Consider the following 19,269-nt stretch of genomic DNA (forward strand, 5'->3'; position numbering starts at 1 on the left):
TCAGAGTACCTAATCCTGTCTGCTGTGTGAACCTGGACAAGTCACTTAACTTCTCTGTGCCTCATTTTCTCCATCTGTAAAATGGGGATTAAATAACCTGTTCTCCCTCTTTCTGAGACTGTGAACCCCATGTGGGACAAGGACTGGGTGTGACCTGATTATGTTGTATCTTCCCCCCTGCTTAGTACCGTGCAAGGCACAGATAAAGTGCTTAACTGATTGAACAAATATAATAATAATAATGATGATGAAAATGCAAGTAGGCAATATGTAAATACAAAATTGGTTGAATGATTGGTTAATTAACTTTAGCTTCCAGTTCCTATCTTGTATCAACCAGCCTGGTGGCATAATATAGACTGAATAGGTCTGGATCGACTATGCAGTCCTGATTGTACACCATTTGGTGACTCAATATACTGTGCTAATAGAAGTAACAGCATTTATTGAACATTCATTAAGTACATTGAACTGACTAAGTGGTTGGGAAGTACAAAACAAAGAAGCAATATATTCACTCCCCACAGGGAGCTTGTACTCTAAGCAGGGAAGCAGACACTAAAGTAAATTACAGTTAGGAGGAAATAATAGAGTATATAAGATATATACAAAAGTGCTCAGGTGGTGTGAAAGTAGTGATATAGGAATTGGGGGAAAGAAGATAGGGAGACTAGAAATAAATTAATCTCCTGGAGGAGATGTGATTTCAGAATGACTTTGAAAATGGGAAGAGCTGTGGTCTGTTAAATCTGAAGGGAAGGGAGTTTCAGGCAGTAAGGAGGACATGAGCAAGAAGTCTGCAGTGAGAGGGACAAGATGAGGCACAGTGAGTAAGTTAGCTTTAATAAACATATTGGATAAACATAAGTGCAGGATGGTACTTAGGTACTAGAAATGGCTGATAGTTCATATGACTTGGGGTGCTAAAAATGTGGCTTGACAAACTACAAGTGCTGATTTCAGCTCTCTTTATTTCCTCAATCTTCATGATTATCATTATGAACACTTAGCACAGCAGTTCATTACCAAATTCTTAGTTCACTGCTCTGGACACAGGTGCTCAATACATACTACGGATTGATTGATTACTTTGCTGAGCCATTATTTAATATTAACATCCCATTTATGTGGACTACAGCATTTCCTACTGCCATCTTGCCTTGCTTGCAGAAATGTCACTGCAGGGTGCCTAGCCAATATACTCTTTAATAAGGACTCCACATACATTTACTGTGGGGAATGATAGGGGCTCTAATCGCAAGTACAGGAGGATATATCATTCTGTACCTTGTTAAAAATCAGTTTTTACTCCTGTACTCAAGGATCCTCAGTTGCAAGCATTCCAGCAACTCTTCATTTCCCACGTCCATAGAAACCTAGGACTTTTGTAGATATTTGCATACAGTTGTAAATTTGCTTAGGTATATGTCCAGAGGCTTTCTTTCGCTTGTAATTATATTAAATTTCACCCTTTAGAATATAACGTCCTTATAGACGGGGAACATCTCCTCTAGTTCTTTCGTAACCTTGTATGTGTGTGAGTGTGAACGTGTATGTATACACTGGTGAATTGCTTCATATATTTGATATGTGGGGCATGCTCCTTGCATTGTCATGTGTGGTAAGGTTATATTCCAGAAATTCAGGAGCTGGTATTATTCTTACTATTGTGCAACTGCTATTATGTAACAACTACGGTAGTTAACTGAAGCCTGTAAACTACTCTGTCGACCGTAAGCTCCTCTGTAGACTATAAATTTCTTGTGGGCAGGGATCGCAAATACCAACTCTATTGTACTGAATCTCCCAGCCACTTAGTAGAGTGCTCTGAATACAGTAAGTGATCAATAAATATTGATTGATTGATACTACTAATGCTAATCACTATTTATGTAATATTTCATAACTAAAAGACATACAGGCAATAATACTATAAAATAATGAATAAAATATTCACAGGTGTTACAGTGGCAGAAAGAAGTGTGTAAATATGACTAATTGTAACCCGCAGAAGAAAATAAATATCACACAAATCCCTAAGCTGAAATATTATATGAATATTCTGATTCATTTTATACCTATATACTCTGGAAAATTATCCCAAAGATAGGCCAGCAGTGGCCCTCTTCAAATATCCTAAGGGACACTTAGATGATCACAATGATAATAATAAATATTTTAAAGTATTAATTGTAATAATAATAATAATAATAACATTTCTCAAGCGCTTACTATGTGCAAAGCACTGTTCTAAGCGCTGGGGAGGTTACAACTTGATCAGGTTGTCCCACGGAGGGCTCACAGTCTTAATCCCCATTTTACAGATGAGGTAACTGAGGCACGGAGAAGTTAAGTGACTTGCCCAAAGTCACACAGCTGACAGGTGGTGGAGCCGGGATTTGAACCCATGACCTCTGACTCCAAAGCCTGTGCTCTTTCCACTGAGCCACGCTGCTTCTCCAGCAACTGTATGCAAAAGCACTGTACTAAGGCACTGGGACACATACAAAAGAATCATTTCAGGCACAGTTTGATACAAGATGCATGAGGTAATTATCTTTTAACCTAAATTGAGGTTGTGGGTGCTATTTGGCTCAATATTTTTGATAGCTATTATACATAATAATAATAATAATGGCATTTATTAAGCGCTTACTGTGTGCAAAGCACTGTTCTAAGCGCTGGGGAGGTTACAAGGTGATCAGGTTGTCCCACGGGGGGCTCACAGTCTTAATCCCCATTTTACAGTTGAGGTAACTGAGGCACAGGGAAGTTAAGTGACTTGCCCAAAGTCACACAGCTGACAACTGGTGGAGCCGGGATTTGAACCCCTGACCTCTGACTCCAAAGCCCGTGCTCTTTCCACTGAGCCACGCTGCTTCTTATTGATAATTAATGAAAATTGTTAATTCCTATAAAGAGGCCCTGTTCATAAAAGATAGCACTGCATTTCTATAACTTGACTCTACATATTACGTCTGTCCAGAAAGTCTTCAAACGTCTCCATACATAACAAAACGTATCCACAGACCTTCATGTTTTATGACCTTTTTTGATTCTTCCACTCTTTCTCATATTCTTTTGATTTTAGGGAAATGTACTATGCTATTTGGGTCAGGGACCTACTCTTATGTCAGCCTCTATGATTCTTTCTGGTTTTCTCAGGCCTTTGGCTCTTATTATTATTATTATTATTATTATTAAGTGCCGTCGAGTCATTTCCGATTCATAGCGACTCCATGGATATACTTTCTCCAGAAAGTCCTGTCCTTTGCCATAATCCAGAACCTTTCTAATGGTTCTTCCGTTATCATTGTTATGGTCTCTATCAATTTAGCCACTGGTCTGCCTCTTCCACATTTTCCCTGGACTTTTCCTAGGATTAGTGTCTTCTCTCGAGAATTAGTCCCCCGATTATGTGTCCAAAATAGCTCATCTAAGTCGAGTCATTTAGCCCTCCAAGGACCACTTTAGTTTAATTTGCTCCAAAATCTATTTGTTTGTTTTTTGGGCAGTCCGTGGTATTTGCAAAAGACTTCTCCAACACCACATTTCAAAAGAATCAATGTTCCTTCTATCCTGTTTTTTCACCGTCCAGCTTTCGGATCCATACATTTGCCACTGGAAACACCATAGAGTTGACAGTTTGAATTTTTGTGGCGATTCATGACTTTTTCTAGGCTCTTCATAGCAAATCTTCCTATATTTAATCTTCAGTGTATTTATTGGCTACTAGTTTCCTTATTATTGATTATTGATCCCAGGAGAGAAAAATTGTCAACTATTTCAATCTTCTCTCTGTGCACTACAAATGTGTTTAAAACTTCCAGTTGTCATGATCTTTGTTTTCTTGACATTCAAATATAGGCCCATCTTTTTGCTCTGTTCCTTAACTTTTAAAAATAAGCCCTTCAAATTTTATTCACTTTCTAATACCATCATCATTATTATTATTAATATTATGAAAATTGTTAATTCCTATAAAGAGGCCCTGTTCATAAAAGATAGCACTGCATTTCTATAACTTGACTCTACATATTACGTCTGTATAATAATAATAATAATATTATTATTATTAATAATGGAATACTTCAGTTACCCTTACAGATTAGCTAGGATAAATTACCTTTCTGGCAACAGCAAGGAAATATAATGTAATAGATTTAACTGTGAATACTAATGCCTTGTTTTAACAATATCCTTTTCTGTATAATGCCTTTATTTTTGCAGAGTGCTTTCACGTCATCTCATTTTATCATCACAAAATTCCCCTGAGGTAGGGAAGGGGAGGTATTGTTATCCCTATTTAACAGCTGATGAAGCTGACTAGAACCCATGGCTCCTGTCTCAAAACCATGCACTTTCTACTAGACCAGTGAAGGAAGTATATTTGATTACTAATGCAGGGTAGCCCTGCCTCATGTACCAAAAAATTGACAGAATATCAACTTTAGGAAGAAACTGGAAGAAGTAACTAGAAAAATAAGGACTTACTACCATTCTGGACATCAATTAAAAACAGCATCTTATAGGCCTAGGTAAAATGTATGCCACAGAACAAAACAAAAACAGTTTTTCCAAACAAAAAACCTGCATGGCTAACTAGCAGAGTAAAGTAGGTCATTATCAGGGGAAAAAACCCAACACTTCAAAACTGGAAAGCTCAAGGGAGAGGAACTGGAAAGTCCACAAAGAGTGACAGGTTAGGTGCAAAAAGGAAATGAGGTGACCAAAAAGGAATTTGAAGTGCACCTTGTAAAAGATGCCAAACTAGGTAACAAAAGATTTTTCAAGTATATCAAAAGCAAGGTGCCAAATAAATAATCAGTGGAAGGACTACATTGTTGCAGACTTAAATGTTCACTTGGGTGAAAATGAGATAACACATTATAGATGCCCCCTTCTTTCTGCCTGCTTTTGACCTTTGCACTATTGTGTTTCTTTGGTCTTAAAAGTATCCCAGAATATGCAATAAACCTTTAAATACAAAAGCACAACTAAGATGGACTTGTAGCATCTGTGGGTGCTTATAATATGATTAATTCTATGAATCCTGACGATTATAAATAGATCAATAAACTTCAAGGAGGTGCAGCATGCACTCAGCAAAAACACCTTCTGAGGAGCATAAACTGTAGTCTTCCAGCCTTGATGTTAATCAGCACCTTGAGAGACATTTATAGCCTCGTACCCGGTCCTTTATGGTGCACTTATTAAGCTGAAATGCCCTAGGACATGATTGACTATTTTTCAATTAAAATGAAAGAATATCTTGTTTGTTGCAGGTTCATTTCAAGCAGTTCAAGTATGGTGCTATGAGAGATACTGCTGTCCATGACTCACTGGAATTATCATGATCAACTACTCTGTTTTGATTTCACCCAGTGGCAAACAACTTCGTATCCTATACAGCAAAGTGGGAACTTTTAAAAAGGGTACAGCAGGTAAGCCTCCCATGAACAATTCTATTTTTTAAATCAAATTCCACCTAGCTGTTTGCTGAGGAACAGACATTCCCGGGTTTCAGCAAAGTGCCTGTAGTTATGAATGAATCTTTTCATTCCCAAGATGAGAAAAAGTATTGATTTTAAAATACATAATCAATGCAGTCTTATATAGTATTATTAAATGAAAATGCTGCTATTTAAACACTTGGCTTAAACTGTAACAGTATCAACAATTGCTTTTCTTTAGTGAGGAGGGCAATAGATTATAATTGCCCCTCTTAAATATTTGCCAATACGTGTCATTATATGTATAAATTTGAGTTCTGAAATATGGCTTCGTAACTGCTCTGAAGAGTGATATACTGGCTAAATTGCTATTTTGGCTTTAAAATTTGTATCTGTAATATATTTTGATAACTAGAGTACTTTGATTTAGTATGGTGATGCCACGGTATTGTATGAACAATAATTTATAATGATTATATACCTAAAGCCATGTAATACAACACTTAGTTGTTTCATTTCATTTTTCCTTCTGGAAACTATCTCAGTTCTGGAAAACACCCTCTATTTTGTACACATCAGATGATCTTTCTCCAAATTATTCCTTTATACAATTCGAATGGGTGACTGGCAAGTGTGTTACTCAAAAAAGAAAAAAGAAGTAGGAACTATTTTGTCTCCTTCAATCTTGATATAGCTTCACGCCTCCCTAAGAAAAACTGTAGTTAGGTCATGATGACGAATTAATATAAATTCAACACTGCAAAAACAATTCTTAAAGTCTTAGTGGCACGAGGGACTGTCATCCACAGATCAGAGGATCCCATGCATGTTGACCTGAGCCAAAGTAAATGCACTGTGCCTAGTGGTAAGAGTACGGGCCTACGAGTCAGGTGACCTGAGTTCTAATCCTGACTCCACCAGATGTCTGTTGTGAGACCTTGGGCAAGTTGCTTAACTTGTCTCGGCCCCAGTTACCTCATCTGTAAAATGGGGTTTAAGACTGTGAGCCCCATGTGGGCCATGATCTGTGTCCATCCTGATTAGCTGGTGTCTACCCAGCACTTTTTACAGTGCCTGGCAAATACTAGTTTAAAAAAGTATGTTTGTTCAGTGGTTTAATATTTTTTACTTTTTATGAAACATGTTCAAATCAATTAAACTTTCTCCTAACAACATGGGGAGGAGCAGGTAATATTATTCCCATTTCACTAATGAGTAAACTGAGGTACAGAGAGGTCAAGTCACTTGCCAAAGGTCACACTGAAGGCCAGTAACAGAGCAAAAACTAGTAATCATATCTTTAGGTTCTTATATGTGTTCTGTCCATTGAAACAGCCTGGCAGAGAAAATACTATTGATTTTATAAAACTAAATTCAGTCCATTTTGAATACTTCTTTAAAGAGTATTAATAGATTACTATACTTTTTTTGCTGAATACGAGACTACCAATAGTACTGAACAACAATTACAGCTAAAGGCATTATAGTAAACCTATCCTATACTCATGTAGCATGGCTTAGTGGAAAGAGCACCGACTTGGGAGTCAAAGGTCGTGAGTTCTAATCTCAGCTCTGCCACTTGTCAGCTGTGTGACTTTGGGCAAGTCTCTTGACCTCTCTGTGCCTCAGTTCACTCATCTGTAAAATGGGGATTAAGACTGTGAGCCCCACGTGGGACAACCTGATAACCTTGTATCTATCCCAGTGCTTAGAACAGTGCTTGGCACCTAGTAAGCGCTTAACAAATACTATTATTATTATTATTGTCCATTCAAGGTGAATTGTTTATGACTACTTTTGTTTTAAAAGTTTCACAAAAGTAAAATCATATAAAGGCTGAAAAAGGAAGAAAAAAGTGGATTATAATACTAAACTAAATACACTTATCAGATGACTTTTCATAAAGCAACATGAGCATGTTGAGGATTTCAATTCAATTCAATTGTATTTATTGAGTGCTTACTGTGTGCAGAGCACTGTACTAAGTGCTTGGGAAGTACAAGTCAGCAACATATAGAGACGGTCCCTACCCAACAATGGGCTCACAGTCTAGAAGGGGGAGACAGACAACAAATTATGTAGGCAGGTGTCAAAATCGTCAGAACAAATAGAATTAAAGCTATATGCACATCATTAACAAATATAGTAAATATGTACAAGTAAAATAAATAGAGTAATAAAGCTGTGTGTGTGTATATATATATATATATATATATATATACAGGTGCTGTGGGGAGGGGAAGGAGGTAGGGTGGGGGGAATGGGGAGGAGGAGAGAAAAAAGGGGGATTAGTCTGGGAAGGCCTCCTGGAGGAGGTGAGCTCTCAGTAGGGCTTTGAAGGGAGGAAGAGAGCTAGTTTGGCGGATGTGTGGAGGGAGGGCATTCCAGGCCAGGGGAAAGACGTGGGCAGGGGGTTGATGATGGGACAGGCGAGAACGAGGTACATTGAGGAGGTTAGTGGCAAAGGAGCAGAGGGTGCAGGCTGGGCTGTAGAAGGAGAGAAGGGAGGTGAGGTAGGAGGGGGCGAGGTGATGGACAGCCTTGAAGCTGAGAGTGAGGAGTTTTTGCTGGATTCGTAGGTTGACAGGCAGCCACTGGATGCATAAGAGGCATTTGTTTGGATCATGAATGTGGTCTGGGCCATCTGTCAGCTGCAATACCTAGTATAAGGGGTTGAACTTTGACCCAGCATAGTGCTGCCTGTCCTGAGATTGACCTCTACCAGTCATATGACCCGATTTGACACCAGGCTAGCACTCATCCCACCATGGTTGACTCTAAAGGAAAGGCTTGGGGCTCACGCATCCTGGTTCTCTCCACTCTACCCAGTAGGAGAGAGTATATCTCCCGGTGATGTTCATTTGAATTAGAGGAGGAAAGAGGGCTAATAAAACCATGCAAAGACAACCGACTCATTACCAAAGGCTTGATTCAAGACCAGATATTCTAATCGTTATTAAACTTAGTTTTATTAGCATAATTGCTTGCATGCCTACAGGTAAGTTTGACTCCAGTGGACACACATTCATTGCCCCTGAGAGTCACGGTGTGAGCATCCCCATCATGCTGGGCAGATGTGCGGGTTCAGACCAGCTGGGCACTGGGCACAAACTACACCAAGCTGTCCAGCGCTTAGAACAGTGCTTGGCACATAAGTGCTTAACAAATACCATTATTATTATTATTGTTATTATTATTTTTTCTAACCTGGCCTTTTTATGCACGTCACCAATTGTGAGAGGGCTGAGCTCTGTCATTACAGCCTTAGGGCGCTTAGTTGTCTGATTGGTCGGCCTTTCTGTCCATGAGAAGATCAAAAAGGGGGGAGAACACATATTTTCACATGTCAGTCATTTGTATTTATTGAGCACTTTCTGTGTGCACAGCACTGTACTAAGCACTTGGGAGAGTACAATATAACAATAAACAGATACATTCCCTGCCGCAATGAGCTTACAGTCTAGAGGGGGCACATTTACCCTTCCAACCCATACATCCTGCCCAGATTCCTGCCTTACCAAGGCACCTGGCCTGTTTATCTCAGGATGGGGCAAAGTGGTTATTACAAAGTGGTTCCTCTTTATCATGGGTCAAGACCCCTGTTTATCTCAGGAGAGGATGAAGTCGTTCCTCCCTTATTGAGGGTCAAGACCCTGGGCTTGCTCTCCCAAGGAACTTTCAATCAGCTCGGGAGAGGGGGTGAACATGGGAGGCCACACTCTATGGTGGGGGTCAGCTCTAGAGGAGGGCCCCAGCGAACAGGTCTCATAGTCGTGTGTGAGTTGGACACCTGCCCCAATCTGCTCCCTGCCCCACAATCGAAACCCATCCCCAGCAGAGGAAACCACATGCACATCCCCTGTGGAGGAAACCGTGAGCTCTGTCCCCTCTCCCCTTGCAATGCGGGTCAGATCTGGAGGAAGGAACCGGGGAGAGATATGAGAGACATAAGCAAAAGGAGGGTGGTTTCCTATTAATCGATTCCTAAATAATTGAAAATGGCAGCAGAGCATAATTTAAGTATTCTGAAATTCTCTTCCCTGCCCACCCTTCCTCCACCCACCTCACCTGGAATTCACTGTCTGGAGAGGCCAGCCAGTTTCACAGAAAGTCCCGCCTCCCTCTTCCCCAGATCGGGTGACTTTGTGATTTAAACTATGAAGAAAATCCATCAGGAGCCAATATAAACTGCTGTTTATCAGATCATCTTGAAGAATTTCGCCTAATTAACGTGTCATAGCGCAATGCCTCAGTCCGTCACAGAACCCATGTGGTGCTAGGAATTTTTACATTAATGCGACTCATAGACACTGTATTTCTGAAAGGGATAAGGCCTCCCCAGGAAGTGTTCATCAGGTGTTCTTTAGAAAAAGATTAAAGGAATCATTAGAGCCCTGTTGGTTTTTCAGAGAGATGTTGTTGTTTACGATATACCAAGAAAACATGCTGATTTTTCTAACATGCTTATAAAAATATCTGATTTTCCTCTACTATTTTAACAAATGATTATACTGATACTTTCATATACTTTATTACACTATCACCGTCTAAAGTGAACAATGTAAGGATAGCATGCACCTTAATATTTTGCGGTGTTTATGGATTTTATAGTTATTGTTTTCTTTCTTTTAAATAGCTAGCAGTGATTAATGTTTCTAGGATCTACTTCTAGGTCTCGGTAAAGTTAAGGTTGTATCAGGACCCACCTGTGCTGCTTTTCAGGAAGTTTATAACATTCTTATTAATAATTTGCCCTATTATTAACTTAGAAACAATTTTTCTTCTTTAGAGCACTGTTAAAAGTAAAAATCTGCTTATTTTAAAGAGCAGATGTACTGCACTGTAAAATATTGTTGCACAGAAATCTCTGTTAACATGGGAGACCTGAATAGTTCAGGTCAAATTTTCCAAGTGTTTCTAATCATCGGTCATAATATTCACAGTACAATCTTCGGTCCATGACATGCCATTTCTAAGTGGCGAGGTTTGTCCCAAAAGATCAACTTTTTTGTCGTATGTTCCCTGCTTTATGGGATTCCCCTTTTGCCATCTGTAGATTTTTTGAAGACTTCTAAAAGGGTCCTTAGCATTGAATAGAAGCACCACATACGACAGTTAACTAAATAATTTTAATTGTGAGAATTCTAATATTCATTTCCATTTACATCTGTTTTTGTATTTGCATGATAGCTAATGAAGATGCCTAAACTGTAACTTTTCAGAAATTGCCTAAATACATCTTTGCACAATGAACCATAAAAACTCAAGCTACTTTCCTTGCATCTTTAAAAAACTCCCCAAATACGTATTTGCTTGAATGATATCTCATATACATCCTGTGAAATTTATGCTTCAATTAAAAAGGGGGCAGCTGCTCCACCACTTCATTTCCCCTTAGAGACTTTTATCTCTTTGGCGTTATCCTTCTCTTCATCATTTTATCAGCTCATCAATCACTACATTTCATAGCAGGTGATGTTTTATGAGTGGAAAGAGAACATTTCTTAAATGACACATACTGTTTCCCTAAAACTAATTAAGCAACTATGCTGAAAATAGGAAACGTGTATACAGCATCAAGTGCAATAAATGAATTTTCAGGAGACCAAGGAAATGTTTAAGATGGTTGAAAATAATGGGAAAAGGGAAACTGAGGATGATAAGAATTAGAATTATAATCCATTGCTTGACAGGACCCATATCATAATTATCCAGGGCAAGTAAATACTTTTTGGCACTGTGATTCCATTTACTTCTCCGGAAGATGTCATTATTAAAAATTACCTGGAGTCACAAGATGGTAATATTTATCCTCAGAAAGGTCATTTGGGCCTAATCAGAACTGACAAAAGACTGAGTACTACATTGTTCTGACTTCAAGAGGCTGGGTCATACAACAGGCAACATGGAAGATGAAATAAACAGTTTCAGCTCCCTCAGAATTAGGAGCTTGAATTAGGGGTTTATTTTCTAGAGAACTGAAGTAGCGTCTCATGCAATCAGCATCATCAAATAACATTTATTAAATTTAAAATGCAAGCCAAGTACAAAAATTAGTCGGAAGATAAGGCCCCATTGGTCTTCCTCACGCTCCCTAGCGCCTTTATTGTACTGGACTGGTTAAATTCTCCTGAATTGCTCTGAAACCCCACCCATCTTACCTCACTGATTTCCAACTACACCCCAGCAGGCTCACTTTGCTCATCTAAGGCCAACCTACTCACTGTACCTTGATCTCATATATCTCTCACCTGCATCCTGCCTCTGGCCTGACACTAGCTCTCCCTTTATATGCGAAAGATATAAAGCCTTATTAAAGTCACATCTTCTCCTTTTCCTGACTAAGCCCCATTACTCCTACTCCTTCCCTCTTCTGCATCATACTTGCATATATCCATAATTTATTTTAATGTCTGTTTTCTCCCCAAGACTGTAAGCTTCTTATAGGCAGGGAACATGTCTACAAACTGTTTTATTGTGCTCTCCCAAGCGCTTACTAGAGTGCTGTGCACACAGCAAGTGCTCAATAAATATGATTTAGTGATTGACTGATTAAACCATACCCCATTTTTATTAATAATGCCTCTGCCCTGTAGTATTGCCTCATCAACCCCAGGGTATCCTTTTCTTCTTTCTCAAGTTATTGTCACCCTGGAGGAGAGTCATGAGTTTTGTGATATATCTTCAGTCTAAAAATATGCCCTCAAACAATTTGCTTCTGAGTCAGGAAGAACTAGGGATGTGGCGTGATTACAGTGATGCAGCCTGGTGATACTGACCTAGTTGAGATGGTATTCTTTTTTGCAGTGCAAGCTAAATTAAACTGTCTGCTTGGGTATCACACTCTTTCAAAAGAAAAATTGGCTACTTCCATAAAGATCCCCAAACACAGGTCTGCACAATCAGAAACATGGTTTTAAAATGACTACTGATGTCTTTTAAGTGATGGATCTGAACATCATCAAACAAAATCAAGGTCTACTGAACAAAATCTGTGATTTTTAAAAAGTAATCTAATAGATTACTCACCATATAGATAACTCACCATATAAATGTTCTTAGGAACTTAGTCATCCCTTTACTAATCAGATGAGTTTCTTAGCATGACTTATATGTTCCATTGCATGGTTTTGTAGATCTCCATTTCATTGTAAATCAATCAATGGTATCTACTGAGTGCTATGTACAGAGCACTGTACTAAGCACTTAGGAGGGTGCAATATAACAGAATTAGCAGACATATTCCCTGCCCATAATGAGAGCTGCAAGGTGTTGATGAATTTCCTACTTTGCTACAGTTTTTAAATCTGAGTCATTAAATCAAATCAATCAGTGGCATTTACTGAGCACTTACTGAGTGCAGAATTAAACTAAGTGCCTGGGACAGTACAATGCAATAGAGCTGTATAGTGTATTGTAAAATATAATCAAGCCAGTCTCAGTGGTGTCTCTTTGCCATGCCCTCAGGTTTGAATGGCTGTTAGAAAACAAGAACACAGCCATAAAAGACAAGGTAGGATAAGTGCAAGAAAGGAAGCAGACATCCAACCCACACTTCTCAGAAGCTATCTCGATATTCTGGGAGGAGGTTGGCTCCTCTGCAAATAGAGGGAAAGCCCCATTCCCTTAACCCCCTAGGGAAAGGGCTGAGTTCTCATGAAGAATTTGGAGAGGAAAGTCAGTTTTTGGCTTCCTGTGTTACCTGTGTATATATCTCATATCAGCTCCTGGCTGGGAACACAACAAAAGAATTTTATGTGGCAATTTATTTCTTTCGGCTCAAGCTATATATGTGGTTAAAAGGAAAATAGGCTGAGCTAATTCGGAGTTATTTTAATCTGAATTCTTTTTCAGTAACTCTACCAAGGAAAGCCTTCAAGCAGCCATGCAGTCAAGCAAATGCTGATGGGTTTCTGGTAATCTGACAGTCAAGTTTAGCACTTGCAGCTTTAAAGCACAGTGGCTTTAAAAATCATCTTGCAAACATCTGCTTTTGCATTTTTCTGTTATTATTTCCAATTTATAATATTGATTACAGTCCAACTTTGTCCATTAACCTGTCTGGAAACTGTGCTTCAGCAATGATTCCTGGGGCTAGTGCCGTGAGGCTAACCCCACTTTAAGAACAGGGATCTTCATTGAGCATTTTAGAAGAAGCTTTACAAAGTGATTACTTCTTTTCTCAAGTCAACTAAACCTCAATTTTGGCAGTCCTAGCGAAGAGAGGGCGGGGTGGGGGAAGGAAACAGGAAGAGTCCTGCCTTTTTCACAAGGATTTGTATACTAGCAAGAGAAAATCTGCCAGGAAAGTTCTTCTTGGTTGAAGAATATTTTCTGCTTTTCCTCCCAGTTGTTTGCAGTAGATTATTAGGCTTCAAAAGTTACTGAAACTACACCAGGCTCATAAGGAAAGGGAGAACGCCCCTCCCACTTCCACCCCAAACTCCAGCAATCAATCAATTAATCAATGGTCTATATTGAGCATATATCCCAGTGAGACTGCCTCCCAACCTCCCACAGTTTCTGATATCCTTTTTTTCCAGAGTTTATGCTTTTGCTATGGAAATAGCATGAATATGGTAGGAGACCTGGGAAACAGTATCTCTGGTGCCATAAGAGGCAAGACCACCCTAATGAAGTCAAAATCTGGTTCAGATGTGACCTAGTCCTGGTGAACAGAGAGATTTGCCCACCAGTCAGGTCCTACCTAGGGGAAACAATCAGAGAAGGGGGTAGCAGGGGATTATCATAAACCAATGTTTTAATTGGAGGAATCAGAACAACCAAGGTTTCATGGAAGCCTTTCAATTGTGAGGGAGTCATAGATTAGCAAGCCACAAACATGTAGTATACCTCTGAAGCTGCCACAGAGCTACCAAACAGATCTAGGCTATGGTTTCTAATCCCAATCTACTTTTTAATGGTATTAGTTAAGCGCTTACTACGGGCCAGGCACTGTTCTAAGTGCTAGGGGACCATACAAAGTAATCAGGTTGGACACAATCCCTGTCCCTCATGGGGCTAACGGTCTTAATCCCCATTTTCCAGATGAGATAACAGACACAGAGAAGTTAAATGATTTGCCCAAGGTCACACAGCAGACAAGTGGTGGAGCTGGGATTAGAACCCAGGTCCTTCTAGCTCCTAAACCTGTGCTGTAGGCACACTGCTTCTTTGTTCTAAAGTGTTTTATTGTTCTAAATACAAGATAATTAACTTTAGTTCTGGCTTGATGTTATACAGCTAACCTCATCAATCAATCAACAATCAACTGTATTTGAGTGCTTCAATACACATTCCCTGCCGACAAGGAGCTAGGCAGCCTTGCCAGAAAATGCACTTAGAGACCTGAATGCCTGAGTGTTAGAATAAAGCCTCCACAGATCTGGTAAATTCTTCTAACTGAACAGATTTGAGCCTCATCCAAAGTTCTAGAGACAGTCATTCAAGAATTGCTATCTTGGATAACTACCTTCTAGGACACACACCCAGGATGACATGCAAGGATTGTAAAACAATATATAGAAGCAGCTAGGTTTTACCAGCTGACAATCAACCTAAGGAAAACCGAAGTGATATGTGTTCTCAAGAAATGCTGTAGCTGAGGATGATGATGCTATGTCTGTAGCTGAGGTTTCTCTGTGTCCAGTGATTAACAGAGAAAAGGCTTTACAAACTTCCCCACCCCTCAGGAAATAACATATGGACTATGGTGAGTTCATCGGTGACCCCACCCCAATCTATGGCCATTTTGGTGGAGGCAGGGCTGCAGCAAGTGGAAGTGACGTGGGAAGTGCTTATGTTGGCCATGAAAGGATGTTTGTGTAACATCTCTCCACCTCTCCCGTGCCCTAGCTCTCCCAGTCAATTACTGCCTGCCTAAGACCATTTCTGAACCCCATTGGTTAGAAAAGTTATTTCTAAATTCCAGACATTGATATTTAAAATTCCATGCCGGTATGTTTTTGTCTGTGTGTGCGTACCCACGTTTAGCAAGAGATAGGTAATCTTCACTAACTTTAAGCCAGAGTAAAATGGCCTATGTCAGGCTGTCTCTGAATATTGCTATCTTATTTTTGTGTATATTTCAACTAACCTACTGAGATCTTTGGACACTAGTTAAATTTGATTGTTATATTTGAGAGTGTCTATTTTAGCCTAACTACTTACTGCCACTAGATGAGGAAAACAATTTTCTATTAAATCTGACGCTTCCCACAAGATATTGTTTCCTGATAACTGTGACTTACCACAGTTTCCCACATGAAATAGATTATATATTTAACCTGAACTTGAAGGACAGACTTTGGCACAGCCCTCAAACATGTCCTTTGATGTCATTCTTGGTGCCCCGTAGCTGTCAACAAACACAGTGTTAACTGTGGGGATTGGAGAGGGAAATAAATTGTAAATGTAGACGTCAAGAAGATTTTTTTACTGGGTAACAGGATTTCATTTACTTTTCCACTTTTCCACCTGCTTAAAACTAGTGCTTCATAGAAAAACTGGTCAGTAATATTACTTTGCAAATTAGCACAGGCCTGTACACACACTATCTGAAAGAAATCAATTTGTGGGCACATTTGAATTTCAATTAAAACTCTAACTGCAAATAATGGTAATTTTACCAAACTTTTTCATCTTGATGCTATGGAAATCCATCAGCAGCATCCTCAATATGAGACTAAGAAATGATGGAAAAAATCAGCTATTGATTTTTCATAAATCTATCTGTAGAACTAATGACAGATAGAATTTGTAGGTGACCAAAACTGTGATTTTTGCCAAAATGACTTCAAATGTTGTATCTTTAATAGTTGAATTTCAGGAAAAACAATAGTAACCTTTATTAGTCATACACTAAAAATAATGTGAGTCTATAAAGAGCTGTTCTAAGCATTTTCAAAACACACTGAGCTCAAGTTTACTTTGAAGAGTGTATAAATTCAACCTTGCAAAACTACAAAAAGTGATGATTCAGTAATCACTTTCAAATTCTACTTTGACCTTCTATCCAACAACTACATGTACTTAAGTGTACATGTCTATCATATGGGAGAATAACAGAAGTGAACCCAATCAGATTTTGACCAAGAACTTTCATAAAATTAATAGCAGAACAATAAAGGACTTCAATGATCTTGGCCCCAATTCCATAATTTTAAACTCTAAACTGGAATATAGTCTATTTAGGGAAAATACAGAACATGCAAATGAAAAGATACAAGTTGGAGGCATGGTGGCAAGGCACTTCTCTTTCCCTCAGTTTCCTCAACTGTACAATGGGATCAGACACATTACTCTTCCAAACTCTTAGACTGTGAGTCCTTTGGGGGACAGGGATTGTGTCAGATCTAATTATCGCATATCTAGCTCAGCACTTAACACAGTATGTGGCACCTATTAAGCATGTAATATAATAATAATAATAACAATAATAATAATAATAATAATAAAAACATACAATCACGGCATGAAAAGCATCGTGGCTCAGTGGAAAGAGCCCGAGCTTTGGAGTCAGAGGTTATGGGTTCAAATCCAGGCTCTGACGATTGTCAGCTGTGTGACTTTGGGCAAGTCACTTCACTTCTCTGGGCCTCAGTTCCCTCATCTGTAAAATGGGAATTAAGACTGTGAGCCCCCTGTGGGACAACCTGATCACCTTGTAACCTCCCCAGCGCTTAGAACAGTGCTTTGCACATAGTAAGCGCTTAATAAATGCCATCATTATTATTATTATTACCAGCTTACTATGGTGCCAAGCACTTTACTATATGCTGCAAGTGCTAAGTGCTTTACTAAGTAGATACAATATAACCAGACTGGGCACAGTTCCTGTCCCATAAGGACTCACAGTCTAAGAGGGTGGAAGAAAAGGTTTTGAATCCCTATTTTTAACATATGAGAAAACTGAGGCACAAAGAAGGTCACTCAACAGACAAGTGGTAGAGTCAGGATTAGAACCCAGGTCCTCTGATTTCCCATACTCATGCTCTTTCCACTAGGTCATGTTGTTTCTCTAAGCCATGCTGCTGCTCTATAATTGTTGTTCTTTTGAGATGAGCTACCCAGGACAAATAAAGAGTTTTTTATCTTTTCCCACAACCAAAACCAAATGAACTTTCAACTAAACTGAAGTGAAATGAAAATATTTATAGATCAATGAAGTGGTAACTTAGTACAGTGGTCTGCACAAACAGTATCTGCTCAATAAATATGATTGATTAAGAAGCATTATTATGCCTTCACACTTCCTGGGGTTTTGCTTCAACAATGGACCAATAAGAAAAATTGTTTTCCTCTATAGTTTATAGGTGTCAGTATTTAAGTTGACAGCTATAAATCGAGAAGTAGTGTGGCCTACTGGAAAGAGCACGGGCCTGGGAGCCAGAGGACTTGAGTCCGATTCCCAGCTCCGCCATGTACCTGCTGTGTGATTTTGGGCAACTCAATTCATTTCTCTCTGCCTCAGTTTGCTCATCTGCAAAATGGGGATTCAAAACCTGATCTACCTCTTAGTGATACTGTAAGCCCCATGTGGGACCTGATTGTCTCGTATCTACCCCAGTGCATAGTACAGTGCTCGGCACACAGTAAGTGCTTAACAAATACTACAGTTGTTATTATTATTATGAAGCTTAGTGTGAGACAAAACCTGGGGTGGGGCCTTGAGGAGAGTGGATTTATCTGGTCAATCAATCAATCAATCGTATTGAGCGCTTACTATGTGCAGAGCACTGTACTAAGCGCTTGGGAAGTACAAATTGGCAACATATAGAGACAGTCCCTACCCAACAGTGGGCTCACAGTCTAAAAGGGGGAGACAGAGAACAAAACCAAACATACTAACAAAATAAAATAAATAGAATAGATATGTACAAGTAAAATAAATAAATAAATAGAGTAATAAATATGTACAAAAATATATACATATATACAGGTGCTGTGGGGAAGGGAAGGAGGTAAGATGGGGGGGGATGGAGAGGGGGACGAGGGGGAGAGGAAGGAAGGGGCTCAGTCTGGGGCTCAGTCAGTCATGTGTCCCTAATGAGGGGTCTTTGGAAGGTCAATGACTCGACTTAGATTAGCATATTTTGGACACATCATCAAGAGGACTAATTCTCTGGAGAAGACACTAATACTAGGAAAAGTTAAGGGAAAACAGGGGAAATGCAGACCAGCAGCTAGATGAATAGAAACCATAACAACAATAACGGAAGAACAATTATCAAGGTTATGGATTATGGCAGAAGATAGGATGTTCTGGAGAAAATATGTCCATAAAGTTATGAATCAGAAATGACTGGACAATATTTGATAATAATAATGGGCATGCAAAAAGTCCTAAGCAAGCCTTGGAGCCACTGGTAATATGTAAACTCCCTGACTGGCTCTGGCTCCTGGTGAGGGTGAGAAGAGACCTCCCCCCACCAAACCCAGCCTTGGATCCTATTGAGGATAATAAGAGCCTTTGGGCCATTTCCAATGGCAAGGCATATATCTATCAACTATGTAATACTGTATTAGGAAATCCTCCTTTGGTTAGTGAGCATAATGACTGATTTTGTTTGGGTCACTGGGAAACATATTATTATCATCAAGTGCTGTTGAGTCATTTCCGATTCAGAGCGACCCCATGGGTATATTTTCTCCAGAACGTCCTGTCTTCTGCCATAATCTGTAACCTTTCTAACGATTCTTCTGTGATGGTTGTTATGATGTAGATTATGATAATTACTTTCAAACTCAGGCTAGATTTACTCTATATAGACTTGGCTTATGTGTGTAAGCAATAATGACACCATTATAATGTTTA

At 39.3% G+C, this 19,269-nt stretch overlaps 1 protein-coding gene across 1 annotated transcript in view; it reads left to right on the forward strand.

The window, feature by feature from the left end:
- LINGO2 (leucine rich repeat and Ig domain containing 2) overlaps positions 1 to 19,269 on the forward strand; it is a 413,900-nt gene that overhangs the window by 139,974 nt on the left and 254,657 nt on the right. Inside the window, exon 2 of the mRNA XM_038769905.1 lies at positions 5,286 to 5,444. The gene's annotated coding sequence lies outside the window, so the exon portion shown is untranslated. The remainder of the gene's footprint in view (positions 1 to 5,285; positions 5,445 to 19,269) is intronic.

This window comes from Tachyglossus aculeatus, chromosome X4 (assembly GCF_015852505.1).
Source record: "Tachyglossus aculeatus isolate mTacAcu1 chromosome X4, mTacAcu1.pri, whole genome shotgun sequence".
Taxonomy (NCBI): domain Eukaryota; kingdom Metazoa; phylum Chordata; class Mammalia; order Monotremata; family Tachyglossidae; genus Tachyglossus; species Tachyglossus aculeatus.